General features: G+C 37.4%; 1 pseudogene; it reads left to right on the top strand.

The window, feature by feature from the left end:
* Positions 1–21,930, top strand: part of LOC124991362 (T-cell receptor gamma chain C region C7.5-like) — a 34,503-nt pseudogene that overhangs the window by 9,252 nt on the left and 3,321 nt on the right.

Here is a 21,930-nt window from a genome sequence, read left to right as displayed (position 1 = left end):
GGATTGAAGACATTCACATGAAAATAGCAAAATGTCTAATGTGACTTTGCACTGTGTGTGCTCAGCTCTATGCCAGTGTTTCACAAGAACTATGTTTCCTGGTCTTCACAATAACAACAGAAGTGCTTAACTAAACCCCAAGAGGCAGTGAAACAGAGGAGTTTAGTCACTGGACCCAGAGAGCTTGAATTTCATTTCTGGGTCTAAAATATAATATCTGTGCGACCTCAGAGTCTTGCTATCTCTGTGCCATAATTTCTTCTTACAAAATGAAGTTATAATTCCCTGCGTCCTGGAACTGTGTGGGTTAGGTGAGTTAGTAATGCTTGGGACAGACAGGCAAGTCCTCCACAGTACTTGTGTGTACTCCACTCAACCTTAGAAATAGCAGGGATCACATTCACATACAGAGAAAAGCACCAAAGAAGATCTCTTTTCTTACTTCTCTACAGAGAGGATGGGTGGGACTTAGCACAGGGACTGAGCTTCTACCAGGTACCCAGGCATTCCATGAAACCTCTGTGAGTTCTTTAATGTAGACACAAGTATGCTGTGCAGTTTATAGATTGGAAAATTTAAGAATTCCACTAGGGTCCCTATTTTTTAAATGATGCTCATAATTTAGAGCCAGAGACCTAGAATCTATGTATGAACATATATAAAATTGACCCAATATCATGTCTTTGTTTCATACATTTTTAATTTGGAAAATTAAATGAAAAAAATTAAATGAATTGCTTTTTTTTTTTTTTTTTTTTTTAACTAAAGGCATCCTCCAATGAGTCAGAGAGGGTTTCATTAAGGAATTGAGTGTATCTGGGTTTTCTCCTCATGTGCACATCATTCCACTCATTTGTCACTAATTTCCAAATTGTCTTTCCTCTTTAAATAAAACTGTGACCTACTCTGGAATCACTGGAATTTGTCACCTTCTTGTGGGTGGAATGGAATTTCTGTCTTCCCTTGTTTAGTTGGCATCCTTGATTACCAACTTCTCTTTTTGGGATGTGGACTGCGAGCCTCAAGTGTTCTCTGGGTTTAGATTGTGTTCTGACTCCCCAGCTCCTTCCATAGACTGACTGGACCCCAAGGTCCTCACAATCACTTTGGGAACATTCTGAGGTATCCAGGTATGTTTCTAAGGCAACAAGGTAGGTTACACATCCTTACACATCTTGGTGCAGTGTTTTCACCACAGCACAACTGCTCCCATGGAGTGGTGGGAGGAATCATGGATTAGGAGTGATACTTCACAGCTAGTTGGAGCCCCGGACACTCAGTCTGGCCCTAACTAGCTATACCATATGCTCTTTTTATTTAAATGACACATAAAATTTGTACATATTTATGAAAGCATGTAATATATGATATATGTGTACCTTGTATAATGTTTAAATCAAAGTAAGAATATATACATCTCCTTAAACATTTATCATTTTGTCATTTAAACATTCAAAATCCTTTTCCTAGTCTTTGGAAGTATGCAGCACATTATCTATTTGATTCCCATGTTGCCTTGGTTATCCATCTTTAAAAGAATGTGTTCAGATTAAATAGTTTCAGATTTTTTAAAAAATTACAAATTCAGTGATTGACATCCAAATGAAGTAATAATAGCAATAACTTGTGTAGTGCTCACTATGTACTGGATACTGGTTTAAGTGTATGTTACCTCATTTAATTTTCACAAGCACATCTTGAGCTATGTATAACTATATCTGTCTATAGAAGGGGAACCTGACATAGCAAAGGCTAACAAGCCCCCTAGAGCTAATAACAACAGAATTTCAGGCTTAACAGCCTAAATTCAGCAGCTCTGCTCTTACATTCATCATTATTAGCTCCTAGTGTTAAAAACTGTGACTTATCAGTAAAATCTCCAAGCCAATCTCCAAAACCCAAAGACTGAAAGTTTTCTCTGATATGTGGATCTAACTCACAATAAGGGTGGGTAGGGAAGAATAGAAGTACTTTGAATTAGACAAAGGGGAATGAAGGGAAGGGAGGGGAAATGGAAATAGGAAGGACAGTGGAATGAATTGGACATTACTATCATATGTGCATAGATGACTACACGATCAATGTAATTCTACATCATGTACAACCAGGAAAATTAGAAGTTATACTCCATATATGTATAGTATATCAAAATACATTCTACTACCATGTATAACTGAAAAAAAAAAAAAAGAATTGTGAAGAGAGTGTCCTCCTTTGCTGCTGTATTTCCTCTCTAGGTTCCTGTGCTGTTCTTACTATTAGTGGGCTAGAAGCCAAACTGCCACTCAATTTTCATGTTGTAAGGACTTTTACACTCTGACCTTCCACCCACTAATAGGCATTCTATCACTCAAGTTCATACCACATGGCTAGATGAAATACATAAGAGAATAGCAGGCTTCATCCACAGGTATTCGATGGAACAATGAGGTAAAGTTTTGTATAATTACACAACAAAGATAGTCATGTCTGAATTATATAGAGTATTTCATGTACTTCTTAACTTAAAAACAATTAAATAACTCCATGTGTTCTCAATCATTTAACAAAAGGCAAATTTCCAGACAATTCTCATTATGTGTTCTCTCCCCTGTTCTGAAATTATTTTCCCCATGAACTTCATTTTTGCCAAGAATTTTTGTCTATCAAACAGACTACACTAATAGTAGTTGATTTTCTCCATTGTACTAATCAAGGTCCCATACAGCTGTCAAACTAGAAATTAAGAGCACTAAGACATAACCAGAGGTAATACACCAAGGTATTATAATTCAGTCAAAAGGTTGGAACTCAACATTTTCATGAACCATAAACATTTACGTACTGAATGCATAGTTCCCATCATCTTCTGTTAGGCTAATTATTTGTTAGCTTTTTGTTTTCTCTGAGTATCTACCACTTAGCATGAGGAATTCCACAGGCCAATTCACCTTCTCTCAAAGCTCTCAACTGCACCACCATACAGATATTTCTCTATGACAAACCAGATCTCAGAGACCCAAGGTTAATCACACAGTAAACCCAAAATTAAGTATGCCCAGGAATAACCAGTAAACCACAATGTCAAATACGCCCAGTGTTAAAAACTGAGTAAGCCCCAGAGTCCACCATTCCAAGTCTGACTGAAGACCTGCTGCTCTGTCCATTCTACATATGGGTCTCTATGTATTCATGGGAGCCCTTGAGAGTCACTGAGGCACTAACCTTACCACAGGCCAGGTACAGGAACTTCAAAAACTCTTTCAGTGTCTAATTCACAGCCAGGGTTAGTGCTGGCAAGGAACTGAATTAATTTCTGAAGTACAGGACAGCTAGCTCAGATTGGAATCCACAAAGAGCCATCATGGAGAGAGCACAGTACCCCTGTGTATATGTATATGTATATGCCAAAATTATGTGCAAAGATGTTCATTCAATATATTGTTACATAGAAAAGACCCAAATTAATCCAATTACCCTAGAAGAAATTAATAAAATAAAGGATGTCACAGGATAGATCAATATGCATCTTCAAAAAATGAAATTCTTTGAAGAAATGAAAAATAATTATGGTATCAAATATAATATATATGTATATAAAGATGTTTTTGAAATATGCATATTATGAACTTACTGAAACTGTGAGGTATATTCACATTCAAAACATTCTACTTGAAATTTCTGTAAGTATGGATGAATATATGTAAATGCATGTATATATGTGAATCCAAATATATTCTCATTTCCCCTTCTTACATAAAGTAGTATTCAATGTGCATTATTCTGCACTCCTTTTTATTTATAACTCTGAAATCTCTTTTGAGATCAGTATGTAGGGATGTTTATAGAGCCACAAGTATTTGCCAAAAAATATTACATTTCATCAGCTCCCTTTGATAGGTCCTTGGCTTGTTTCAATATACTCTAACAGTAAATAACCAGTTTTATATCCATCTGCACATGTGCACACTGGTCATTTTGATAGGCAATGCTAACTTGTCCTCCATAGGGAGCTCCATATGACTCTCCTATCCCCACGTATGTGAATGTAAGAGAGTCCTGTCAAACATCAGGATTTTGCTAATCTGACAGTTGAAAAAGAGGCTTTCATTGTGATTTGAATTGCTTTTCTCTATCCTGTTGTGAGTGAAGATAAATATCTTTTAATATGTTTAAAATCTATTTATATCTCTTTGCAACATTTGCTCTGGTCTTTTGAACATTTTTTCTATTAGTAATAATACTAAGAAGCATGAGTCTTATTTGCTAAGTCTGCATTTCTGTAGGAAATGATACAAAATGAAGCATTCAATGTATGGAAGGTGGGTGAAAAATTAATGCACATTTTTCTATTTTCTTTGATGAATCATTTGAAAGTCAGTTAAATTAAAACAATGAATTAAGACAATGCCTTGTTTGAATTAAAACAATGTCTTCTTTAATATTGGAAATGTTTTGCTTATTTACAATTAGCGTCAATTTCTGTGATAGTCACATCAATTTCTGCGACACCATCAATTTCTGACACAGTCTTTGGAAAATAAGCAGAGATTCTCATTTGGAAACAAAATAATACTAGTCAGAGTCCAGAAATATTAAATTTACTTTAGATCTACTCCTTGATGCTCCTGCACTAACCACACCTCTTTCAGCCACATGCTGTCCCTCTGTTTAGAGATGGGGAACTCTCCCTGCCCTGGGAAAGCAGACACGAAGGCAGGAATCTTTGAGATCACTGAGAACTTTGTGGGGCTGACATCACTGGCTGGACACTAGGCAGCCTCTCCTGTGGTTTAAAATCTGAGCCCCTTCCCTCCCCTAGTGCAGCTGGGCAGCCCTGAACTTGAGCAGTGCAGGGAGGGAGAGAGCTGGTGGTGGGGGACACAGAGTGGCTGATGGTGTTTTATTTTCTCAGGCTTCTTTTGTTTCTGTGCTCTGTCAAATGTGGTTGATTCTAGGAAAAGGCTCAGAGTCAAACCAGCCCCTCTGGTTAGGGCAGTGCAGGGGTGGCTGGGGTGTTAGAAGAAAAGTTGAAGGCAGTTAAACCACCACCAACTTTGTCACTTTTGAAAAGCCACAGCTTCTGAAAGGAAGCATCTAAGTCCACAAAGGTGAGAGTGGGATGGAATCTGCTCTCCCTATGGTGACACATGGACAAAGAAAATGCCTCAGCTACCCTGGGCACTGGAAATCTGATACCAGGATTATTCAGACCCTGTACCTTCTGCCCATGCTCCTGACACTGTTTTTTTTCTATTTCTTTTTTATTTTACTGTGTGTGTGTGTGTGTGTGTGTGTGTGTTGCTAAGGATTAAACCCAGGGCCTGGAGCAAAGTAAGCAAACTCTATCACTGAGGTACAACCTTCTTCTGCAACTGTTCTGAAGGAAGAAAGAGAGAAGGCCTTTGCAGACCCGGATAATATTTAATGTTCTACCAAGTTTCTGTGTTTTTCTTAGGTTTTTGATTTATGAATGTTGGTATCTTCAGTTTCATTTTCTCAGTATAGACAGAGTGATACATGACCAGTGTCCATGAAGCCTTTAGCATAGGTACATATAAACATGTATAACAGCAATGTGTTTCAGGAACACAGAGACACAGAAGGCCAGAGCTCATCTGTGTGATCAAATGTCATAGAATGAGTCAAATAGTCACTCTTTAGGGACAAAATGGCTTCAAAGTCAGTACATGTGAGTCTTCACAGATAACGTTAACATCAGATGGACAAGTGATTGTAGTCAGTCATAAAAGGCTGTTCACCAATGTGAGCATCAAAAGAAATGTCTCTACCCCACAATGCTAGCCATTGAGAGGAAGGTTCCTAGGCCTTCCCTGGGCTTGATCTGTTCAATCATATAACTCTACTGGGTGGTCATATAACGCTACTGCTGAGACAATAGCTTTAGGCTTCCACAGTCTGACTTCATGATACCTTGGAATCATATGTGTCAATCTCCTTGATCTGTGCTCAAGTCACCCACCAACTTTTGATAAGTCTTGGATTCTTCCTAAGAGGATTGGGTGCATCCTACTGCTTTAACCCAATCTGAATGGAAGAGCAGTCTTTTTCGTGGTAAATAAATAACTTGATATCTGGCTTATGGCTCATCTTTGGACTTGTTGTATCGGCAACTCCATTCCCGGGGCAGGAGATTGTCACTGAAAGGTCACCACTGAGTTGCTGATGTTCTATTCTCCAGGACCCTCAGAGACTTTCCTGCTCCTTCCTTCATCTGTAGATGTTCTTTCTGGTGAGGTCCCAGCCTTCCCAAAGCTTCCTGGCCACAATGTTGAGATGTGGTCCACTTCAGAACAAGCATGAATGGTGAGTGGGATCTGCACAGAGGCTGAGCTTCCACCCAAACCAGCTGCATCACCGCTATGGGTAGTTAGGTGTCTCCTGAATGGCACAGCAATGATGAGGGAAAGTAATAGGCATGCTGCCCTCAGAGGAGCAGTGAGACCAATATTGTTTGTTGAAATAACTCATAATATAATTTAGGTCATTTTGATTCAAATTAGGTAAGCATGAATGGATGTGATAATAATGGTTTCCAAATAAGAGTACTTAGAGCACTTCCGATCCAGATGTCAGATAAAGATAGGACTTCATGGCAAAAATAATGCAAAATATTTGGTGACATTTTACATGCATTCACAATCCCTCCTTGTTCCCCTTTCTTTACTACAGAAAACTTCAGGCCAAATACATAATGGAAAACAAGAAAATACAACTAATCATTTGGATATACTGGAACTTATTACTTTTAAAATTGTACAAAGAGCACGTGTGCATGAGTTTAAAAAAAAACACAAGAAAAATGTAGGGTGTTAGAAAAGAAAAACAGAAGAAATTTGACACATGAAACAAAAAATTCAGCTTGTGAATTAAATAAAAAACTCTTTCATTTACTACAAAAGTGTTATTTCAACATTTTAAGCAGTCTTTTGATTATGATACAGCACATAACTTTCCTTCAGTTATTCATTGACAGATCAGACTCAGTCTCACTAAACAGAGGAAGAATCATGACATGACCTGGTCGGCCACAGGCAGGAGACAGAATGTGTGTGGATGTGGGAAAAAGTCCCTGAGATGTGTCTGTAAATAACTGTTTGCCAGCTGCTTAACTGTTTACCAGTGGATATCATCATTCCAACTATCAATGGAGAGACCTCATCTCCATCTGTAGGCCTGTTGGCTTGATTTTTTTAACTTATAAAGTCAGAGTGTAACTAACAAAACTCAAGTTACATTCTGAAAGTCACAGAATCAAAATCTGCAGTTCCTGAGTCAATAATTTTCTTTAATTCTCCTTATTTTCTCTTTTTTCCAGAATAAAACAAAATGAAACTCAGAAAATTTAATTAGCTTATATGTATAGTAGAAAGTACAGAGTATTCTTTCAAGGAGCTTAATCCTATATGAACATAAGCAATGTAGTAAATGTTCTTATAAAAGCACAGTAATAATAGCTAGTGTTACTGAATACTTACCAGGTATTGTAGTAAGCATATTACATACTTTAAGTTATGTCATCCTAATATCAATACTGGAAGATAACTGTTATTATTATCTCAGTTTTATAGAAACTGTACAGGTACAAATTTGAAACTTTGATAAACTTAATGCCTGATAGCTGGGTTTGATCCCAGATCCATACCATTAGGGACACTGCTTTGATCACAGAATGATAAGCTAAAAAAATAAAAACCTTTAACTCTCCTTTTAAATGGAGACATTTTGGGGGAAAATAGAGAATTCTGTCATCCAATCTATGATTGTATATTTTTTTCCTTTAGCATTAGGCTCCATAACCCAGGGCCATGTGGAGTTATTTAAATTTTGTTGTTTAAGTTGGTTGTTTATGTAGATACAATCAGCAGAGAATTTTATTATGCAATCAATTTTTTACAGTAGGGATCAGAAAAGAAAATAAGGGCATAACAGAAACTTTGGTTTGTTAGCAACAGAAGGTCATCAAGATGGTGCACAAATATGCCCCTGATTATAAGCTTTGGCACGGCATTTCCAACTACCACCTACTGGAGAGCACAGAAATATCCAAGGTGGATAGAAAATAGAGTGTTGGCCTAAAAAAAAAACACAGTCTTGTCTGAGACAACCATGTCTTGCTCCGCTTCCTGCATGGTTGCCTAGAGAGAACATGGCAGGGACTGAGAACCAAGCAGGTGTCAGATCCTATATTTTCATGTTTCATCTTACTTAACTATTGTCTCCCCTTTAATAGATTTAGAGATTGTAGCATCCAGGGTCATGAAGGCATTGCTAGTAACAGAGAAGGAACTTAAAGCTCAAGTACAACTGTCATTAAAACAGCCTTTTCATTAAAACTTAGCCTTTTCCCTGGAAGTGGTGGTGCACACCTAGAATCCCAATGACTCAGGAGGCTAAGGTAGGAGGATCACAAGTTTGAGCCTAGCCTCAGCAACTTAGGGAGGCCCTAAGGAACTTAGTGAGGCCATACGCATAGTGAGACCCTGTTCAAGTGAAAATATTTTCCAAGTGAGAAGTGGAGAAAGCTCACTTTTTTAGGTACCCAGCCTCATTGAAACAGTAAAAAGGATTATCTAAGTAGCTTTGGTCACTTAATTTTCTAATACTGAAAGGACATACTTGGGAAAATATAATTCCAAATTTTCAAATATGGTTTTACTTATACATCATTATTATATTTTTAATCAAACTCTTTTCCTTAGGAATGCATGGAAACTGGAATAATCATCTTAAAAGTTCTTTGTCAAATCCTTTGGGTGGATTTTCTGGTAACATAAAGATCAGTGCACCTTAGCAAAGCAGTATCTCCAAAGGAACTGACTTAGGGAGAGAGTTATATATCAGCTTCTCAATATGATTTCTAGAAAATGGGTGATGGAGTCAACAATGAACAAAAAGAAAGAAAAAAATGATTATTGTTGCATTGAAATGATAGGACAGAAGAGGTTTTTAAGGGACATTTTGAGGAATTATTTATAAAAGTGAAAAATTTTACAATCAAACAAAATCACATGATTATGAATCAGTATACATTACCTTTCTAATATGTAAATGTCAATTGATGGAAGAAACAGAGTGAAAGGAAATGGGAGTTTGATGATAGGTTTTTTTTTACAAACTGTGGATGGGTTTTATGTTTTCCTTTATACTTATCATTTGTATGCATTTCCCAAAAGTAATGCAATAATTTTTATAATTGAATTGTTAACAAGGCAATTTTCTCTTCTTTTTCAATAATAATGAAAATATAACTTGAAAACATCATAGAGGGTTATTATGTGCCAGGTAGTATTATCCATACTTTCTCTTCCTTGTTCTTATCTGATAATGGAGTGTTCTTCAGTCTCTGCAAGACATTCAGATAATTCAAGGCACAAGGAGGAAGGGCTGTCTGTGGGGCAGAGCACCTGGTTATCTGTTTCCTTTGTCTTTCGCCATTCTCTTCCAACCCTCTGGGTATCCTAGTGGCAGTGACAGCAGAGGCCTAAACTCTGAAGGTTGGTGACACTCCTTCTGGCCACAGAACCTGTGGTGCCCAAAGAGAATAATGGTGGCTTTTTTTCCTCTGTCCTCTCACTGCTTGACCCTGGAGGCTGACACTATTGAGGTAAAGGTACAGCACAGCAATGTATGAGCCTTACCTATCAGATCACAGGGTGGGATGGAGGACCCCTGTGGAGTGGCAAGTTTTGTAGGAATTGCATAGAGGAGGAAAATAAGAAAGAAATCTCATGCAATGTAGAACAGAAGTAGGAGTGGACCACTACACAGGTTCTGAAGTGGCCACTGGGTGTCACCTACACAGGAAAGATCTGAGTAGCACTGCAAGTACTTGAAAAGGGAACTGATTGGAACTGCCCAACAGAAACAGGTAAGAACCTTCAACTCCTTGTTGGGTCAGTTGTCTATTAACAACAACAACAATAACAACAAAAATCAACATTCAGCATAGCATTCAAACAATGCCTACAGCTATATAATATAAGGATTCAGATATGCAAGACACAATGCACAATTACTCAGCACTTGGAGAACCAGAAAAATTTCAATGTTTTGCTATGCAAAAACCATCCACAGGTACCATTTCTGAGGGGACACAGATATTGGAATAACAGACTTAATTAAATCAGTTATCATGCCCAAGGGAAGATGGCACAGGTTTATCTTGTATAATTGTGCCTCCAGTCCTAGACTCAGCCATTTCTCAAATTACCTCTAGTACTTTAAATGAGAAATAGCTTTTAGATACCTCAATATTGATGTAGAAGCACTCATTAAATCTGGATATTTATTGCTTTGTACATTTTTTCCCAATGGATACCTATTTATGGTTAAGCATTTCTTAGAGAAAACTGATTTAAATTGTAAATAATAGCATTTGTAGTCAAGTTTTTAAATTATGCATTGCATTTTTTCTTATAATGAAATCTTTATTCTTAACTCTAACAACAAATATAAATATTAACAACATTATAATTACCACTAAAATTTCTCAGCACAGAGGATGCAATTTAAAATTCTTTCCTTCTTTATTTATTTTTCCTAGCTTGCTTTCTTCTGGTCCTGCTTTATTTCATCCTAGGGTAATAGAAGTAAAATATTAATTTTCAAATAATTCTATTCTATATGTTGATGTCACCTTTGATATATAGTACCTTAATTTCTTTCAGGTTATTTTTAAATTTTTGGAAATGTTTGCATTTTTAAATTTCTATTTGATCATTAACAGAACTAAAGCCAAAAGTATAAAGCATATTTAGATTTTTTAATCTCCCTCTTAAAGTTCTCTTCTCTCTTCCTCACCCTATATTAACAGTATATATATTTTGGATATTTTCACTTTTCCTTATTTAATCTAAAGAAGCCTGTCACCTTAAAAGAAATCAGTCTTGTGTTCACCATTTGTGCAAGGCATATTACTTCTACCTGAAATTGATATTTATTTTTGTTCTAATGTTCAGTTTTTATATATTTTAATCAGGGTTTTTTGTTTGTTAGTTTCTCACATCTGAGTTTGCTGCTTTACCCAAGATGCCCACACTTCAAGATTATACATAAAGAAATTCATACTATTCTTTTAATGTTTTAAATGCTTTTATTATTATTTTGTTATTTGGTGTTTATATCATTGATCCATCTGGAATTTGGGGGTAATTGTTACTATAACAGAAGTAGCAATACGAATGAGAAATGCACGTGGGTATTCCATCGTTACTTACTCTGCTAAGTATTCTACACAGGATCTCACTTGATCTTTACCAAAATCTGTTTGAGGGTTCAGACACCACAGAATTTTACATGAGAAATTGTAGGTCAACTAACTTTTCCCAGGTTATAGAATTTGAAGTGGTAGAGATTTTACTCCCAAATCTATGGTTGATAAAATGCTGTTTATTGATGTGATTTATGTTTTCTTATTTCTAAGGTCTAGTAATATTTTTAAAGTTTATTGACCACTTACCTTTTTTCTAAATGAATTGCCTTTTTAAACTTCTTACTCATTCTTTTATTGCAGTATTAGTTTTTTCTTATTGGCTTGTAAAAGGTCTTATACAATATTTTAGAGACCCAAAAGCATTCAAAATATTGCCCCTCATTGACTTGTTTGACACTTATTGGGGAATATAAATTTGAATGTTATGCTTAATAAAATCTACCAAGTCTTCCTTACAGCCTCTACTTTTGATGAAAGGTTTAGAAAAGGGCTTTCTCACATGCAACTTGTATTTGGTTTATCTATGTTAAATTTAGTGCTTTCTGCTTTCAGTTTTATTGCACCTAAATCTCTGTCCCCAAGTGATAAGTAGCAGTTTAATAGTATTTGCTCCCATACGGTGATCCAATTCCCAAAGGAGAATTTATTGAGCAAACAATTCTTTCCTTGCCGATCTCAATGCAGAACTTCATTATATGTCAAAACCTTACATTCATGTGGATCTGTCTGGATTTTCTATCGTGTCCCAAGGAACATTTTTATTCTAGTACCAGAATTGAACTCTTTTCATTATTGTGAGTTTTATATTCTGATGGAACAAGTTTCCTTTATGACTTCTTTGTTGTAAGAATCTTTCTACTCTAATGTGATAGCAGTCTTCTCTTTCCTCCTTTTTAACCTAGTGCCTGCTGTCCCAGCAAGGATCTTCTAGACTCTGAAGCACTGGAGATTGCTGGGACTGCAAGGTCATTCTTCATGTGATCTGGAGCCTTCTTATTTCAGAGCTGCTCCTGTGGCAGCATCATGTCCCTGCCCTTGTGGTCCTAGAGGCCAAAAGGAGACCCATCTCAGTCCCATAATTGTCTCATTTACTAACTGTCCCAGCAACACAAAATGAATTATCCAGAGAGGCCAGAACAATGATTGACAGGCATATTGTCCTACATTTAATTATGAATATTTAAAATATATATACAAATAGTGTTATAACTGCAATGGGAGAATATGTATATGTATTTGCACAATGTAAATTTCATTATTGTTTTACTAAACTTATTTAATCATTTATCTTTCCATCTGTTAATTCAAATCAAGTAGACATCACTATACTTTCTAAGGGTAGGGTTGCCAAATAAAATTCAGGATGTCCAGGATACATGTTTTGCATGTTTGAATTTCAAACAAGAAATAAATATATCCCAACTATTGCATGAAATGGCTCTCGGTAGTGTTTTGGGTTGTTTTGTTTTGTTTCCTTTTAACTATATCTCATAACTCTATCTGAAGAAGACATTTGACTTGAGAATGAAGAGAAGTCTACTAAGAAAATGATTGGTAGGCTGCTGGGTGAGACTTCCACTCCAGGGAGAGACCCAGGCCCAGCCCAGAGCTGCCAGGCAACACTTCCATACTGAAGAGGCAAGACCCAGAGACCCAGGCCGAGACCAGCCTGGCCTCAGCCTGCAGTCTAGTGCCCGTGCTGCGGTTGACCATCTATCATCACGTGGAGACGCCTCTGCTCACTAACAGGGATTATACCCCACCTGGGGGCCACCATCCCTAGAGGGGCAGCACCCTTCTTGTGTTACTGCATTATCAAGTTCCTCCCAGACATCAGGCTACTGAAGACTAGGAGTACTGTATAGTTTTATTGTAGATTTTTTTATTAGTAGTAATATTATAATTATTCCTATCATACCCACTATTATTTTTACTTTTCTTTTATTAATATTTTTCTCATCCTATTTTCCTCTTATCTCTTAGTCTCCTTGGAGACTTTCTCCCTTTTCACATGTTAACAAACAATTTCTTTTAATTCCACTTTCACTACTCCTATGACATAGTACCTCTATAGACACACTTCTTATCTTATTAATATTATATCCTACACCCCTCCCCATCCTCTTTGTCCACCATTAGAAATTGTGGTCCTTATTCCAAACCTATGGACTAAGCTGTAGATAATAATCAAACTCATAATCTCTGTATATTAAGATAATATGGTTAATATCTTAAAAGGGACTATTTGAGTTAAGGATGAATATTGTTTGTATGGTGAGTTGCTAATATTGATCTCTCACTTCAAGGTGAGGTATTGGAAACATGCAGGGACACTATAAGTCTACAGGGAGAAAACTGCAATACCTCAGATTTGCACTCCTAGAAGGGAAGGTACATGAACAATATGAGAAAACAAGGGAAGAAAGTGTTCCAAACAAACTTAGGTGCTATTACATCAATAAAATCCAATGACAGCAGGACAGAAGAAATGTCAGAAAGCAAGTTCAGAATGTACATAATTAAAATGATCAGAGAAGCAAACATTGAGATAAGAGAGTAAATGCAGGCTTTTAATGATAGCACCAATCAACAGTTAAAAGAGCAAATGCGGGAAGCAAAAGATCATTTCAATAAAGAGATAGAGATTCTGAAAAAAAAAAAAAAACAGAAATCCTTGAAGTGAAGGAGACAATAAAACAAAAACTCCATAGAAAGCATAATCAATAGACTAGAACACCTGGAAAGCAGAACCTCAGACACTGAAGATAAAATATTTATTCTTGAAAACAAAGTTGCCCAAACAGAGAAGATGGTAACAAATCATGAATGGAACCTCCAAGAATTATGGGATATCATGAAAAGACCAAATTTAAGAATTATTGGGATTAAGGAAGTCACAGAGATACAAACCAAAGGAATGAACAATCTATTCAATGAAATAATATCAGAAAATTTCCCAAATCTGAAGAATGAAATGGAAAATGAAGTACAAGTGGCTTACAGGACATCAAATGCACAAAATTACAATAGATTCACACCAAGGCACATTCTAATGAAAATGCCTGACATACAAAATAAAGATAGAATTTTAAAGACTGTGAGAGAAAAAAATCAAATTACATTCAGGGGGAAACCAACATGAGTATCAACAGATTTCTCAACCCAGACCCTCAAAGCTAGAAGGGCCTGAACAACATTTTCAAGCTCTGAAAGAAAATGGATGCCAACCAAGAATCTTATATCCAGCAAAACTTACCTTCAAATTATGATGAAATAAAATGCTTTCATGATAAACAAAAGCTAAAATAATTTACAAATAGAAAGCATGCACTACAGAACATTCTCAGCAAAATATTCTATGAGGAAGAAATGAAAAACAACTATGTAAGTCAGCATAGGGAGGAACTACCCTAAAGGAATAGCCAAATAAAGGAGAAACTAAGTCAAGTTTAAAATCAAAAATAAGCCAAAATGACCAGAAACCCAAATTATATCTCAATAATAACCCTGAATGTTAATGGCCTGAACTCATCAAAAAAGACATAGATTGGCAGATTGGATTAAAAAGAAAGACCCAACAATATGCTGCCTGCAAGAGACTTATCCCATAGAAGGAGAAACCCACAGACTAAAGGTGAAAGGATGGAAAAAAACATACCACACACATGGACTCAGCAAAAAAGTGGGGGTATCCATCTGCATATCAGATAAAGCAGACTTCAAGTCAAAATTAGAAGGGATAAGGAAGGACATTTCATACTGCTTAAGGGAAACATAAATCAGCAAGACATAACAATCATAAATATCTATGTCCCAAACGATGGCTCATCCATGTACGTCAAACAAATCCTTCTCAATTCCATGAACCAAATAGACCACGACCCAGTAATACTAGGTGACTTTAACACCCCTCTCTCACCACTGGACAGATCTTCCAAACAAAAATTGAACAAAGAAACCATAGATCTTAATAACACAATCGATAATTTAGACTTAATAGACATATATAGAATATTGCATCCACAAACAAGCAAATACACTTTCTTCTCAGCAGCTCATGGATCCTTCTCTAAAATAGACCATATGTTAAGCCACAAAGCTACTCTTAGCAAATACAAAAAGATAGAGATAATACCTTGTATTCTATCATATTATAATGGAAAGAAATTAGAAATAAATGACAAAATAAAAAACAGAAACTACTCCAACACCTGGAGATTAAATAATACACTATTGAATGATGCATGGATAACAGAAGACATCAGGGGGGAAATAAAAAAATTCTTAGAGGTAAACGAGAACAAAGATACAACATATCAAAATCTCTGGGACACTATGAAAGCAGTATTTAGAGGAAAATTTATTGCATGAAGCACATTCAATAAAAGAGAAAAGAGTCAACAAATAAACAACCTAAAATTACAGCTCAAAATCCTAGAAAAGAAGAACAAATCAAACACAAAATTAGTAGAAGACAGGAAATAGTTAAATCAGAGATGAAATCAATGAAATTGAAACAGAAGAAACAATCAAAAAATTGACAAAATACAAAGTTGGTTCTTTGAAAAAGTAAACAAAATTGATAAACTCTTAGCCACAGTACCACAGAAGGAGAGAGAAAACTCAATTTACTAAAATTTGGGTTGAAAAATAAGTATCACAAAAGACACTATTGAAATACAAAACATAAATAGAAACTATTTTGAAAATCTATACTCCAACAAAATAGAAAATCTCAGAGACATCAACAGGTTTCTAGAGACATATGATCCACCCAAACTGAATCAGGAAGACATACACAATTTAAATAGATCAATTTCAAACAATGAAAGAGAAGAAGTCATCAAAAGCCTACCAACAAAGAAAAGTCTGGGACCAGATGGATTCTCAGTTGAGTTCTACAAGGCCTTCAAAGAACAGCTCATTCCAATATTCCTCAAAGTATTCCAGGAAACAGAAAAGGAAGGAACCCTTCCAAACTCATTCTATGAAGCTAATATCACCCTGATACTAAAACCAGACAAAGACACATTGAGGAAAGAAAATTTCACACCCATATCCCTGATGAGCATAGATGCAAAAATTCTTAACAAAATTTTAGAAATCGCATACAAAACATATTAAAAAGATAGTGCACCTTGAACAAGTGGATTTCATCCCAGGGATGCAAGGTTGGTTCAACATCCAGAAATCAATAAATATAATTCACCACATCAGCAGGCCTAAATTTAAGAATCACATAATTATTTCAATAGATGCAGAGAAAGCATTTGATAAAATTCAGCACCCCTTCATGGTTAAAATACTAGAAAAAATAGGAATAGTAGGAACATTCATCAACATTGTAAAGGCTATCTATACTAAGCCCATGGACATCATTCTAAATGGAGAAATACTAAAAGCATTCCCCCTAAAAACTGGAACAAGGCAGGGATGTCCTCTTTCACCACTTTTATTCAACGTCATCCTTGAAACTCTAGTCAGAGCAATTAGACAGACTAAAGAAATTAAATGGATACCAAAAGGAAAAGAAGAATTCAAACTATCACTATTTGCCAATGCCACGATTCTATATTTAGAGGAGCCAAAAAATTACACCAAAAATCTTCTAGAACTCATAAGTGAATTCAGTAAAGTAAGAGGATATAAAATCAATACATATAAATCTAATGCATTTCTATTTATAAGAGATGAATCCTCTGAAAGTGAGATTAGGAAAACCACTCCATTCACAATAGCTTCAAAAAAATAAAGTAAAATACTTGGGAATCAATCTTACAAAAGAGGTGAAAGACCTCTACAATGAGAACTACAGAACACTAAAGAAAGAAATTGAAGAAAACCTTTGAAGATGAAAAAATCTCCCACGTTCTTGGATAGACAGAATTAATATTATCAAAATGGTCATTCTACCAAATGCACTATACAAATTCAATGCAATTCCAATTAAGATTCCAATAACATTCCTCATGGAAATAGAGAAAGCAATCATGAACTTCATCTGGAAGAATAAGAGACCTCAAATAGCCAAAACAATCCTGAGCAGAAAAACTGAAGCAGGAGGTATCACAATACCAGACATTAAACTATACTACAGAGCAATAGTAATGAAAACAGCATGGTATTGGCACCAAAATACGCAGGTAGACCAATGGTACAGAATAGAGGACACAGAGACAAACCCACATAAATACAGTGTTCTCATAGTAGACAAAGTGCCAAAAACATACAATAGAGAAAAGATAACCTCTTCAACAAATGGTGCTGGGAAAACTGGAAATCCAGAAGCAGCAAAATAAAACTAAACCCCAATCTCTCACCCTGCACAAAACTCAACTCAAAATGGATCAAGGACTTCAGCATCAGACCAGAGACCCTGCACCTTATAGAAGAAAAAGTAGGCCCAAATCTTTATCATGTCAGCTTAGGACCAGCCTTCCTTAAGATGACTCCCAAAACACAAGAAATAAAAGCAGGAATGAATAATTGGGATAGATTCAAACTAAAAAGCTTTTTCTCAGCAAAGGAAACTATCAACGATGTGAAGACAGAGCCTACAGAGTGGGAGAAAATCTTTGCCACACGTTCTTCAGATAGAGTACTAATCTCCAGATTCTATAAAAAACTCAAAAAACTTTACACCAAGAATACAAATAACCCAATCAGGCAATGGGCTAAGGAAATGAGCAGACACTTCACAGAAGACAATCTACAAGGATCAACAGATAAATTAAAAAATGTTCAACATCTCTAGTAATAAGAGAAATGCAAATCAAAATTACCCTAAGATTCCATCTCACCCCAATTAGAATGGCTATTATCAAGAATACAAGCAACAATAGGTGTTGGCGAGGATGTGGGGAAAAAGATACACTCATACATTGCTGGGGGGTGTTGCAAATTAGTGCAGCCACTCTGGAAAGCAGTGTGGAGATTCCTTAGAAAACTTGGAATGGAATCACCATTTGACCCACTCTTTGGCCTATACCCAAAGGACTTAAAATCAGCATACTACAGAGATGCAGCCACATCAATGTTCATAGCTACTCAATTCACAATAGCCAGATTGTGGAACCAACCTAGATGCCCTTCAATAGATGAATGGATAAAGAAACTGTGATATATATATATATATATATATATAATATATATATATATATATACAATGGAATATTACTCGGCCATAAAGAAGAATAAAATTATGGCATTTGCAGGTAAATGGATGCAGTTGGAGAATATCATGCTACATGAGATAAGCCAATCCCAAAAAACCAAAGTCCGAATTATCTCTCTGATAAGTGGAAATGATACATAATGGGGGGTGGGAGGGAGGCAAGAATGGAGGAAGGATGGATCGTATAGAGGAAAAAGAGGAGTGGGGAGGGGTGGGGGTAAGGAAAAATATCAGAATGAGACGAACAACATTACCCTATGTACATGTGGTGATTACACAAATGGTGTGGCTCTACTTTGTGTGCAACCAGAGAAACAACAGTTGTACCCTGCTGGGGGCTATGCCATATGGACTACACCAAGATGGCACCTGGCAGCCAGCCAGAAGTTGTTTTGATCACACCAGTGGTGAGGAGGTTGATTAACATAAGCACACCCAGATGATTTGTCATTGGCTGTATTCAATTAAGTCCACGCACACAATGCATGCGCATGTGTTTCCGAGTGCTCCTAATCGTGCCTGCTCAGACATCTAGCTCCTCGCCTAATCTTCGCATAATTGGCATCAGCCCTACCCTTCACCTCCTGGAGGGGATATAAACCGGCTCTTCTCGAGCGCCAGGGTTCCCGGGTTTCCTGAATCTACAATAAACCGTACGAAGTTCAAGAGCCTCACTACTCATTTGTCTCCCGTGCCAAATTGACTCTGCTGCACGGCGTCAAATGCTGGCCCATACGGGGATGGGGAACGTATGGGGACTACGGAGAACTCTGCTTATGGGGGACTCTGCGTATGGGGAACTTTGCTTTCGTCTCCCCTCCCGAGAACTCAAACAGTGAGTAGTGAGGTAAGCTGCAGCCCCTGTTTCTAAGGCAGTTAGATGCTCGAGATAGCTGGCCAGGTAGTGAAGTGCAAAAGTGCGTGTATTTTGTGTTGCTTGTGTGTTTGTCAAATTCAAGAGTCTTGCTACCCGTTTGTCTACCCAAACGGTAAGTAGTGAGGTAAGCTGAGGCTCTGTCTCTCTGAGGTAGTTAGGCGCTCAGGATAGCTGGCCAGGGAAAGCTGAACCCCTGTCCCTAGGGCAGTTAGGCACTCAGGTAAGCTGAGGCTCTGTCTCTCTCTAAGGCAGTTAGGCACTCAGGATAGCTGGCCAGGTGATGAAATCAAAGAGGATGATAAAGGAGCTCCGGAGTGTGTGTATTTAATGTTGTTTGTGTGTTTGTACTACTGTTAGTGTGGTCTTTGTTTGTCCTGTATCTAACTTTTTTAGTAGTAAAAGATGGGTTCGGAAATATCATGAAATCAACCTGAAGAGACGATTCAAAAAGGAGGCATAAAAAATATATTACAAGAAGGAGGTGCTGAGGAGGAAGGAGATACTGGGGAGGAACTGGAAAATAGGCGAGTTAACACTGCAGAGTTGCTAAAGAGCAGGAAAGACCATGAGATAATTGCCCCCTCAGCTCCCCCTTATGATAAAAGGTGGGAAGACCCGACATTTTGTGGGCACTCTTGTTGGCCATGTTGTGGTGGAGTCCCAAGAGATACCGGGGATCGCTGGGACCCTGTGGAAGGCCCATTAAGACTGTCCTGCCCAGTCTTGGTGGACGGTCAGGGGCAGCGATTTCATCAGGCCCTAGAATTTAAAACAGTAAAAAATCTTAAAGAGGTAGTTGCTACTTATGGGCCCCAAGCTCCGTTTACTGTGAGTATGGTGGAATCCATTGCAACACTTAATCTGACTCCTAGTGATTGGGCGAGTATGTGTCAAGCAGTTTTGCATGGTGGACAATATTTAATGTGGAAAGTAACCAATCAAGAGCTCTGTGCCGAGACAGCTCATAGAAACGCAGCCGCAGGTTTCCATCAACGAAACCTAGATATGTTGCTGGGACAAGGACTATATGCTGAACAACAGCAACAAATTACGTATGATCCAGTGGTCTATCTTCAGATAGCTACCGCCGCTGTTAGAGCGTGGAAAACATTACAAGGTCGTGGGGACTTGCAAGGGCAATTATCCGAAGTTATACAGGGCTCAAATGAACCATATGCAGAGTTTGTTGACCATCTGTTACAAACAGCAGGCAGAGGTTGGGGATTCAGAACAAGCAATGCCTTTAATAAAACAGTTAGCATATGAACAAGCTAATAAATGGTACAGGGAAGCAATTAGGCCATGGAAAAATAAGGATCTCAATACCTATTTAAAAATATGCAGAGATGTTGATGAGTCAGCTATACAGGGTCAAGTATTACCAGCTGCTGTCACTCAAGGAGTAGCTCAGGCTATGGGGGCCAAATCCAAAAGCTGTTTTTCATGTGGACAGCCAGGACATTTTAAAAGGGTCTGTCCAAACCCAAGTCATAGTACATACAAAAAAATGCCCGGAATATGTCCAAAATGTAAAAAAGGAAAACATTGGGCAAGTGAATGTAAATTTGTAATTAACATTGAAGGAAAACCACTCCCAAAAAACGAGATGAGGGGCCTTCAGGCTCAGGCCCCACAAATATTTGGAGCCCTGAAGGAAGGACAGCCAGTGGCAGATCCCATCAGAATGATTCCTCGAACCCATTATCCATTAATTCCCTCATCAGACATACAACAGGAAGCACAGGATTGGACCTCTGTGCCGCTGCCAGAGTAGTACTAACTCCAGAAATGGGGGTTCAATTAATACCTACGGGTATCTATGGACCTCTTAAGTCGGGGACAGTAGGTTTACTATTAGGGCACAGTTCTGCTGCCCTAAGAGGATTCCATGTAACACCGGGAGTGATTGATCCAGATTATGAGGGAGAGATAAAAATAATGGTCAGTTCCCCAAAAGGTATTTGTTATAAATCAGGGGGATAAAATAGCACAAATATTGGTGATACCCAGTGAACATGACAAATATTTAGCAAAAAAGAATAAAAGAAATAAATCGGGGTTTGGATCCACGGGGGAACCTATGACCATGCTTGCCTTAGATCTAAACACTTGCCCCATGTATACTATAAGAATAAATGACAAGGAATTTAATGGTTTATTAGACACTGGAGCTGATCTTAGTATCATAACATTGACCCAATGGCCAAAAGATTGGCCTCTTCAAAAGACTGACCAGACCTTACGAGGTCTGGGGATTGCCTCAAACCCACCCCGGAGTGCACAGTTATTGAAATGGACAGATACAGAAGGAAATTACGGTACTTTCCAACCCTATGTCTTAAGAGGTTTACCCGTTAATTTATGGGAAGAGACATATTAAGACAATTACAGATCAAGTTGACTAATGAACATATGCATATTAACCCAATAGCTTGTTGTATCCAAGGAACCAGGGATTCATACCTGGAAAAGGACTGGGAGCACATTCACAGGGAATAACTGAACACATCCAAGCTATAAGGAGATGTAATAAAGAGGGACTGGGTTTTCAGAGGGGGCCACTGAACCAATAAAAATTACATGGAAATCACAAAAGTCTGTTTGGATACCTCAGTGGCCTCTCAATGCTCAAAAGTTACAAGCAGCCAGAGAGTTAGTAAGACA

Source organism: Sciurus carolinensis, chromosome 8, assembly GCF_902686445.1.
Source record: "Sciurus carolinensis chromosome 8, mSciCar1.2, whole genome shotgun sequence".
Taxonomy (NCBI): Eukaryota; Metazoa; Chordata; class Mammalia; order Rodentia; family Sciuridae; genus Sciurus; species Sciurus carolinensis.
Note: the sequence above shows the minus strand (reverse complement) of the source record. Positions and strands in the feature narration are given on the sequence as shown.